Below are 10,155 nucleotides of genomic sequence, written 5' to 3' on the forward strand. Positions count from 1 at the left end.
AGTCCGAGGGTTGGGACGGAAATAAGGTGGGGGGAGGGGAAATGAGGAAGCTGAAGAAATCTGGATTCATCCCGTGTGGTTGGAGGGTTCCTAGGCGGAAGATGAGGTGCTCTTCCTCCAGGCGTCGTGTTGCCATGGTCTGGCGATGGGGGAGGCCAAGGACCTGCATGTCCTTGGCGGAGTGGGAGGGGGAGTTAAAGTGTTCAGCCATGGGGTGGTTGGTGCGGGTGTCCCAAAAGTGTTCTGTGAAACGTTCCGCAAGTAGGTGGCCTGTCTTCCCAGTGTAGAGGAGGCCACATCGGGTGCAGTAAATGATGTGTGTGGAGGTGCAGGTGAATTTGTGACGGATATGAAAGGATCCCTTGGGGCCTTGGAAGGAAGTGAGGGGGCAGGTGTGGGAGCAAGTTTTGCATTTCTTGCAGTTGCAGGGGAAGGTGCCAGGAGTGGAGGTTGGGTTGGTGGGGGGTGTGGACCTGACGAGGGAGTCGCAGAGGGAGTGGTCTTTCCGGAACGCTGATAGGGGAGGGGAGGGAAATATATCCATGGTGGTGGGGTCTGTTTGGAGGTAATACCTGTTTCCTGAAGCATTCTTGTAGGAAGTACAGTTGTTGGCGGGTGGCACTCAATCAGATGGCATTGTGGTTTCCCATCTTCAGGCTAATTTGAGCATATTGCACCCATAGGTGTTTCGATTTTTGGAGATTTGTACTCAGGTTGTGGATCAGATTTTAAGTTTGTTCACTTAGTTGGCAGATTTGTTCTCAGACGCTTCAGCACCATGCTAGGTAACATCATCAGTGAGCCTTCAATGAAGTGCTGGTGTTCTATCACGCTCACTATTTATCTGACTTGAGTGTGTGATGCTGGAAAAGCACAGGTCAGGCAGCATCTGAGGAACAGGAAAATTGATGTTTTGGGCAAAGGTCCTTCATCAGGAAGGAATTCCTGATGAAGGGCTCTTGCCAGAAATGTTCATTTTCCTGCTCCTCAGATGCTGCCTGACCTGCTGTGCTTTTCCAGCACCATACTCGCGACTCTACTCTCCAGTATCTGCAATCCTCACTTTCACCTATTTATCTACCTTGGTTTGTTGTCGTGGGTGATATCACTTCTGATTATTTTTCTGAGAGGTTGGTATATGGGGCCCAAATCGATGTGTTTGTTAATGGAATTCTGGTCAGAATGCCTGGCCTCGAGGCATTACCATGTGTATTGGATGAACATTATATACAAAATACCCTGCAAGGACTGCAACAAACATTCCACTGGACAGACGGACAGGAAAGTAGCAACCAGGGTACATGAGCATCAACTAGCCACCAAAAGACATGACGAACTATCACTAGTATGCATACAAACAGATGAAGCCCAATACTAGTTTGACTGGGACAATACATCTATCCTGAGGCAGGCTAAACAAAGACATGCACAGGAATTCCGAGAGGTCTGGCATTCAAACCAGAACTCCATTAACAAGAATATTGATTTGGACCCCATTTACCAACCTCTCAGAAAAAGAACCAGAAGTGATATCACCCACCATTACAGACCAAGACAGATAAATAACAAGCAGGACAGAACACAAGCACGTTATCGGAGGCTCACAGATGATGTGACCTAACATGGTGACGTAACATCAGAGAACCAATCTACCAGCTCAGCAAGCAAGCTTACAGCCAAATCCTGTCTCTCAATCTTCTCTAACAGCTTCCCTACCACTGACAACAGGTTCACCAGTCTGTAATCACCTGGACGATCAGTTTCCCTTTTTAAACAAAGGAACAACACTGGCCATTGCCCATTCCTCTGAAACCTCACCTGAGGCCTAAGAGGATACAACAATACCTATTAAGACCCCAGCCATTTCCTCCTTCCCTCCTACAGTATCATGGGATAGATCCCGTCTGGCCCAAGGGACTTGACTACCTTAGTGAATTTTACAATACCCAACACTTCCTTTCTCATTCTGTTGACCTGCCCAGAAGCATTCACACATCCTTCCCTCTCCTCAACGTCCCTCACATTCCACTTTTTGGTGAATACCAATGTAAAGTACTCATTAAGGATCTCACCCATTTTCTCTGGCTCCATACATAACCTCCATCCTTTAACCTTGAGTGGACCTACTCTTTTCCCAGATATCCTCTTGGTCATAATTTAAGTATACAATGCCCTGCTCACTACGGCATTTCATATACCTTTTTAGCCCTAATAACTCTTCATTTGAGCTTTGTCCTACTTTCCCTGTGTTCAAGAATGTTGTCTGTTTTTAGTTACCAGTGCTTTGGTATGCTTCCTTTTCGTTTCACCAAGCTAATAATTTCTCCTGCATCCAAGGTTCCTGAATCCTGCCATCCCTGTCCTTCATTTTCACAGGAGCATGCCTGTACTGCACTCTAATCAACTGGTCCTTAAAAGACTTCCACATGTCAGATGTGGATTTATGCTCAAACAGCCACTCCCAATTCACATTCTCCAATTCTTGCCTAATTCGGTTGCAGCTGGCCTTTCTCTAATTTAGCACCTTTATCAGAGTTCCATTCTTGCCTTTATCCATAAATATCCAAAAACTTACAATACAATAGTTATTTTATAATATGTCAAAAACATTCAAAAAGATGTTCACCCCACCTCTTGATGTCATATAATCCGTCCACTAGTTATCCAAAAAGATGGTAGATGATAATCTCCTTTCTGGGAGATAGATACAGAATTTGGTTTCAACAGGTATCCTTAAAGTTTGATCAAGTCCAGATTTGGAAAGGTGATCTGGAAATCACTCCTGTTGGAGCAAAGGAAAAGACAGTGAACATATTTAGTCAGCTAACTGTAACAAACATGTTCCTCACTCTCCACATCTTCCTCAGTTTTATTAATTTCTATTCAATGAAATTCTCCTTCCAAAAATTCCTTGGTGAATTTTTCTTCTTTTTACAGGGACATAAATATTTAACCTTTATTTTTTTGCCCTGATATACAATGACTCAAACGTTAATGACTTAAAAGATTTGGGGCAGGGAGCAGGGTCAGTTTACAATACATAAGAACCTGATCATCTCACCATAGATTCACATATTCCAGTTTGCAGCCCACAATCAGAAAATATCCACCAGTTTGTCTTTTACAGAGTGAACAACCCAAGATGCTTCACAACTGTGATACAATATAATATCAAACACCATACAATGCAAGGAATTAGGAGTGATGACCAAATATTTGTCTAGGGTGTCAGTTTTAAGGATTTGGAGATGCCGGTGTTGGATTGGGGTGTACAAAGTTAAAAATCACAACAGGTTTATTTGGAAGCACTAGCTTTCGAAGCGCCGCTCCTTCATACTCCACAACCACTTAATGAAGGAGCAGCGCTCCGAAAGCTAGTGCTTCCAAATAAACCTGTTGAACTATTAACTGGTGTTGAGAGATTTTTAACAGTTTTAAGGAGTATGTTGAAGGAATAAAGACAAACATGTTTAACATAAGAATTCCAAACAAAATTTGTTGATAGGAGAGCAATTAAAAGCCAAGATGTGCAAGAGGTCAGAATTCGAGGAGTACCTTGAAGGGCTGGAAGAGATTACAAAGAAAGGGATGGGGCACAGCATGGACTACAAGGAACAGAAGCAGAAGGTCTTTCCACATTTTGAGTCTGCTCCACCAGTCACCAAGATCATGAATGATCTGATTCCTCCTCATCTTGTCTTAAATGTGTGACCTCTTATTTGGTGATTATACCCTCTGGTCAGAGACTGCCCACTAGGGGGAACAACTTTTCTACATCTACTGCCAAGTCCCGTAAGAATAGTTTTCGTTTCAATAATGGCCTCCACTCATTCTTCTCAACTCCAGTAAGTACAGGCCTAACTACTCAATCTCTCCTCATTACACAGTCCCTCTACACTCAGGATCAAACTAGTGAAGCTTCTCTGGACTTTCTCCAATGTCAGTGCATCTTTCCTCAGATATAAGAACCAAAACTGTTCACAGTATTCCAGCTGTAATTTGACTAGTGCATTGCACAACATTAGCAAGACTTCCATACTTTGATACTTCATTGCCTTCGAATTAGTAACCAATGTTCCATTCGCCTTCCCTATCAACCTGCTGAGCTTGCATGCTAAAATTTTGTGATTTACGTACAAGTAGGCCTAAATTGCTGCAATGGAATTTTCAGGAATCCTTCTCTATTTAAATAATATTCAGCTTCTATTGTCTAGACAGGGATTGAAAAACAAAAATGAAAATTTTAAAACTAAGGTAATGCTCAACATGAGTCAATTTAACTCTGCAAGCCCAGGGTGATGTTAATTGGACTTCGCCTGAGTTAGACAGGAAGTGGACTTTAAGGTTACCTTTAGTTTTTGGAAGATAGAATGCAAAGATCAGCCAGAGTACACAAATATTCAAATCTTGCAATAATAAAATGTATGATTAAGGGTTTTAGCTGAGTGCCACCCGACCAACTCCAAGCAGATCCCCATCTCTATCCCCCAGATGTGGGCAGCCAGATGTGGTTTCATGAATGCGTTATACAAGTAAAGCTTGGCATCCTCACTTTTGCGTTCAATTCTTTTTGAAATAAAAGGATAGCATTCCAATCACCTTGCTGATTACAAACTTCTTGAGACTTGCACTGCAGAACACCTAAATCCATGTGCAGTTGAGAATCCTGTAGTTCTTGTTTATGTCATACCCTACTTTTTTTCTTCCACTGTCAAGTGAACAATTTTGCATTTTCTCACATATTATGTCATTGCCAGATACAGCAAACGTTTTAGTAACTGACACACATGAGACCAGCAGTGCACTGGGTGATCAACAGGTCCCCATAATCAATGTAAAAGCACACTAAGTAACAGAAACGTATGCAAGTATACACATCACTCTTACATTTTACTAACAGCATAAGTCACAAGTCATAGTGCAAATGTGCCTTAAATAAAACTTACCAACAGAGAGCCTTCTCACCAGTACCCTCAACTGACTACTCAGACATAGTGGAGACTGTGATAATACAGTAAACATCTGGTATTTCTGGTGCACAATTTTCACTAATTTATTCAGAGTGCCAGTTCATGAGCTGCCAGAAAAACAAAATTTGCTGTATTTGTCTACTCACTCAGCCTGTACTCCTCTGCAAATTCCTTGTCTTCTTCACAACATCATTTCCTACCCATCTAGGTGCTGCCTGCAAATTTAGCTATGTCTTCATTTTCCTCATCTAAGTAACAGATGTAAATTGTGGAAAGCACAACACAAACCCATACAAGACCTCACTCAGCACATCCTGCAATCAGACAAAGATCTACTTATGCATAATGTTTGCTTATCTTTCTTTCCATGCTAATATCTTGCCCCAACACCACAAGTTCTCATTTTTCACAACAACTTTGGATGCGGACCTGATCAAATGCCTTCTTGAAATCTACGTTAAATACAGACTCCTCTTAACCCACAGTACGTATCTCCTTCAGAGCTTCAGTAAGTTGATTAAATGTGATTTCCCATTGACAAAATTATGCTGACGCCTCCTCATGACCAAAGTTTTCGAAGTATACAATTAAATTGACTTACACCCCATATCAGGCATCAAGCTAACAGATCTATAGTCACAACAGATAAATAGCAAGCAGGACAAAACACCAACGTTTCACTGGAGGCTCATTGATGATGTTACCTCACATGATAATGAAACATCTGAGATCAAACCTACCAGCTCAGCGAGCAAACTTACAACCTGATCTGAGCTACAAATCTCCAAAATTTCAGATCTATAGCATCCTGCTACCTAGCTCCCTTCTTGGATAAAGGTTTTTTGCTGCTACTTTCCAGTCCAACAGAACCTTTCCTGATTCCGGAGTTTTTTTAAAAAATTAATACCAATGTATTAACTACTTCATTAACAACAACTTATAACAATTCCAGGAACGAGTACATCAGCTTGTCAACCTGCAATTCATTTACTCAGGATCATACAGGCTAAGAAAGTGCAGCATGAACGAGACCCTTCAACCAATTCTAGCTGCGACTGTCAAATATGCATCCATTCTACTCTCATTTTATGGCATTAGGTCTGTAACCTTTAATGCTCCAGCATTTCAATCTAAATTGTTGTTAGATGTCTTGAGGATTCCTGCCTCTACCACTCCCCTCTGGTGAACAGTTCTTTCTCAAATGCCCTCTAAACCTCCTGCCCTTACAACTGTGGTCACTGGTTACTCAATCCTCTCTTAAGAGGAAACATTTCTCTCCATCTAGCCTGTCTTTGCTCCTCCAATTACCCCTGAGCTCTGTAGGAAACAATTCCATTCCAGCCAGTCTCTCTTCACAGCTGAACATTTTGGTCAATCTCTTCTGCATGCTGTCTACTGTGATCATAACCTTCCTGTCCTGAGGCAATGAGAATCGCACACAATTCCCCAGTTTTGGCGAAGTTAACTGCTTCCACTTTCCTGCACTTGGCTCATTGTCGAGGCATTGCAATTGCACATGGAGATATTTCCTAAAGGTTCTGCATCCACCACTCTTACAAACACCGAGTTCCAAATTCACACCACCTTGCAGGTGAAAATATCTTTCCTCACATCTCTTGCAAACATTGTACCCTGCTCATTGATTCCTCCATTCAAGGCAAACAATTTCTTCCTGCCTACCCTATCTATGCCCCTCATAATTTTATACATCTCAGTCATATTCCCTCTCAAGCGCCCATGCTCTAAGGAAAATCCCAGTCCGTCCAATCTCTTTTCAGAACTGAAACTCTGCGGCCCAAGCAATATCCTGGTAAACCTTCTCTGCCCCCTCTCTAGTACCATCACATCCCTCCTATAACGTGGATTCCAAAACTGCAAACAATATTCTCATTATGGTCTTTTACAGTTCCAGCATCATCTCTTCACTCTTGAACTCTATCCCTTGACCAGTGAAGCAAGTTCTACCATTTGCCTTGAGCACTTTATCTGTCCTGCTACTCAAAGGACTGGTATGCGTGCATACCAAGATCCTTCTGCACGTCTCTCTTTCCTAGGGGCTTTTCTGCTCAATATATATGCCCTTGCATTATTAGCCCTTCCAAAATGCAATATTTCACATTTTTCAGGATTAAAGTCCATTTGTCCCCCTCAACACATCTAACCAACTTGTCTATTATTCTATAGACTAAAGTTTTCTTCTTCACAATTTATCCCACCACCAGTCGTTGTGTCATCTGCAAACTTTACTGATCATACCTCTTACATTCATATTTGGGTTATTAACATGCTCAACAAACAGGCTTCCCTCCAGTAAAATAGACGCCAAGTACAAATTTAAAACCTCAGCAATGTAATTCAGCTCCATACACACACTGCACATAGTCCCGAAAGAGCACATTATTTCTTTGGACATTGACCTGCCCCCAACATATTTATAAAACACTTGTGGATTTTCCTTCATGTTTCTCAACAATGCTTTTTCACGTCCACTCTTTGTTCTCATTTCCCTTGTAAACAATCCTTTCAGTCTCTACACTCCTCTGCAGCATCACAGTTTTGAGCCTTCAGAATCTATAAGCATCCCTTGGCATCCAGTGTTCTCCAGAATTGTTACTTAAACCCTTGAACTTTACGGGAAAATATTAGCTCTGCACTTTGACTATACCGTTCTGAAAGTTTTGCACTGCTGTGATGGGGATTTCCCTGCAAGTTGCTGCTCCCAGTTCACTTCAGCCAGACCTTGTCTTGTCTTTTTAAAATTAGCCTTCCCCCAATTCAGAGCTTGATTTTCAGGATATCTTTGTTCTTATCTATATCTTAAATCTAATTCAGTTATGGTTATTATCACCAAAAACTCCTGCAATGTGACGTATATCATCTCCTTCTGATTCATTCCCTAAAAATAAGTTCTGCACCAGTCAAGGCATAAGTTCTTCTCCAACATTCGACATCCTGGCTTAAAAGCTCTCCTGGACCCACTAAGAATCCCACCCTCTCCAAGCCGTACATATTTTAGCCATCCCAGATAATACTGAGAAATCCCCCATAACGCTTACATCTCTCTTGAGACTTGCTTATTTTTTTTAAAAACTTCAACCCCAATCAGGTGATCAACCCACTTTTTTTTTATTTCTACTCATACGGCCTCAGTTGAGGATCGAAGAACCATATTCTGCACTGTTCTGCTACCATAATGCACTTTGGTATTATCTGCCTGTATATTAACAAAGCACTTCTTACTATATCTCAGTACATGCAACAATAAAAAATTAATCAGTCACGACCCTCAAATCACTTATCTCATTTACAAGACTACTTGCACTAGAATATGTGCCACTGAGCTTTGTGATGCTCACTTATGCCTTGACTTCACATTGCCTAATAGACTGATTTTTCTTCCAAACTTGTCTGTAAACCACCCAACTGAACCTCCACTCCACATCCCACAGCCTATGCCAAATTAGGTTAAATCCCCACCAGCCACACCAGCAAACTTCTTGCAAGGATGTTCATCTAGTTCTAGTTGGGATGTAGCATGTCAGGCTTGAACAGAAACAAAGTCACTGATTAAGCAATCTTAAGACCTTACGTGCCGCTCCAACCCTTCAGCCACATAGAACATTACAGCGCAGTACAGGCCCTTCAGCCCTCGATGTTGCGCCGCCCTGTCATACTAATCTGAAGGTAAAAACAATGACTGCAGATGCTGGAAACCAGATTCTGGATTAGTGGTGCTGGAAGAGCACAACATTTCAGGCAGCATCCGAGGAGCAGTAGCCCATCCCACCTACACTATTCCATGTACGTCCATATGCCTGTCCAATAACGATTTAAATGCACTTAAACTTGGCGAATCTACTCCCGTTGCAGGCAAAGCATTCCATACCCTTACTACTCTCCGAGTAAAGAAACTAGCTCTGACATCTGTCTTATACCTATCTCCCCTCACTTTAAAGTTGTGTCCCCTAGTGTTTGCCGTCCCCATACTTGGAAAAAGGCTCTCCCTGTCTATCCTATCTAACCCTCTGATTATCTTGTATGTCTCGATTAAATCACCTCTCAACCTTCTTCTCTCTATAGAGAACAGCCTCAAGGCCCTCAGCCTTTCCTCATAAGACATTCCTTCCATACCAGGCAACATCCGAGTAAATCTCTTCTGCACCCTTTCCAAAGCTTCCACATCCTTTTTATAATGTGGGGACCAGAACTGTACACAATACTCCAAGTGTGGTTGCACCAGAGCTTTGTACAGCTGCAGCATAACCTCATGGTTCTGGAACTCAATCCCTCTATTAATAAAGGCCAAAACACTGTATGCCTTCTTAACAACCCTGTCAATCTGGGTGGCAACTTTCAAGGATCTGCGTACATGGACACCGAGATCTCTCTGCTCATCTGCACTCCCAAGAATCTTATCATTAGCCCAGTACTTTGCATTCCGATTGCTCCGTCCAAAGTGTATCATTTCACACTTGTCCACATTAACCTCCATTTGCCACCTCTCAGCCCAGCTCTGCGTCCGAGCTATGTCTCTCTGTGACCTACTATATCCTTTGTCACTATCCACAACTCCACCGACCTTAGTGTCGTTCGCAAATTTACTAACCAACCCTTCTAAGCCCTCATCCAGGTCATTTATAAAAATGACGAACAACAGTGGACCCAACACTGACCCTTGCGGTACACAGCTAGTAACTGGACACCAAGATGAACATGTTCCATCAACTACAACCCTCTGTTTTCTTTCAGCAAGCCAATTACTGATCCACACTGCTATATCGCCCACAATCCCATTCCTCCACATTTGGTATAATAGCCTACTGTGGGGAACCTGATCGAACACCTTGCTGAAATCCATATACACCACGTCAACCTGTTTACTCTCATCTTCCTGCTTGGTCACTTTGTCAAAAAACTCAATAAGATTCATTAGGCACAACCTACCCTTCACAAAACCGTGCTGTCCCTGACCAGATTATTCTTTTCTAGATGGTTATAAATCCTATCTCTTATAACCTTTTCCAACACTTTACCAACAACTGAAGTGAGACTCACTGGTCTGTAATTACCAGGGTTGTCTCTCCTACCCTTTTTGAACACATATTTGTCTATTCTATCCACCTATTCATTTACGCTCCAGCACATTGGGGGGGGGGGGGGGGGTTGGTGGAAGGAATGGTTGTGG

General features: G+C 42.3%; 1 protein-coding gene across 6 annotated transcripts in view; it reads right to left on the minus strand.

Moving 5' to 3' along the window:
• Positions 1-10,155, minus strand: part of znf318 (zinc finger protein 318) — a 116,839-nt gene that overhangs the window by 105,730 nt on the left and 954 nt on the right. For 3 of the 6 annotated variants that reach the window (XM_043687411.1, XM_043687412.1, XM_043687406.1), the window contains exon 2: positions 2,632-2,782. The gene's annotated coding sequence lies outside the window, so the exon portion shown is untranslated. Of the gene's footprint in view, positions 1-2,631; positions 2,783-4,599; positions 4,709-4,946; positions 5,690-10,155 lie in introns of those variants that run through there. The other 3 variants (XM_043687407.1, XM_043687408.1, XM_043687410.1) reach the window with 3 other exon arrangements.

The sequence above is a fragment of the Chiloscyllium plagiosum genome, chromosome 3, assembly GCF_004010195.1.
Source record: "Chiloscyllium plagiosum isolate BGI_BamShark_2017 chromosome 3, ASM401019v2, whole genome shotgun sequence".
NCBI lineage: Eukaryota > Metazoa > Chordata > Chondrichthyes > Orectolobiformes > Hemiscylliidae > Chiloscyllium > Chiloscyllium plagiosum.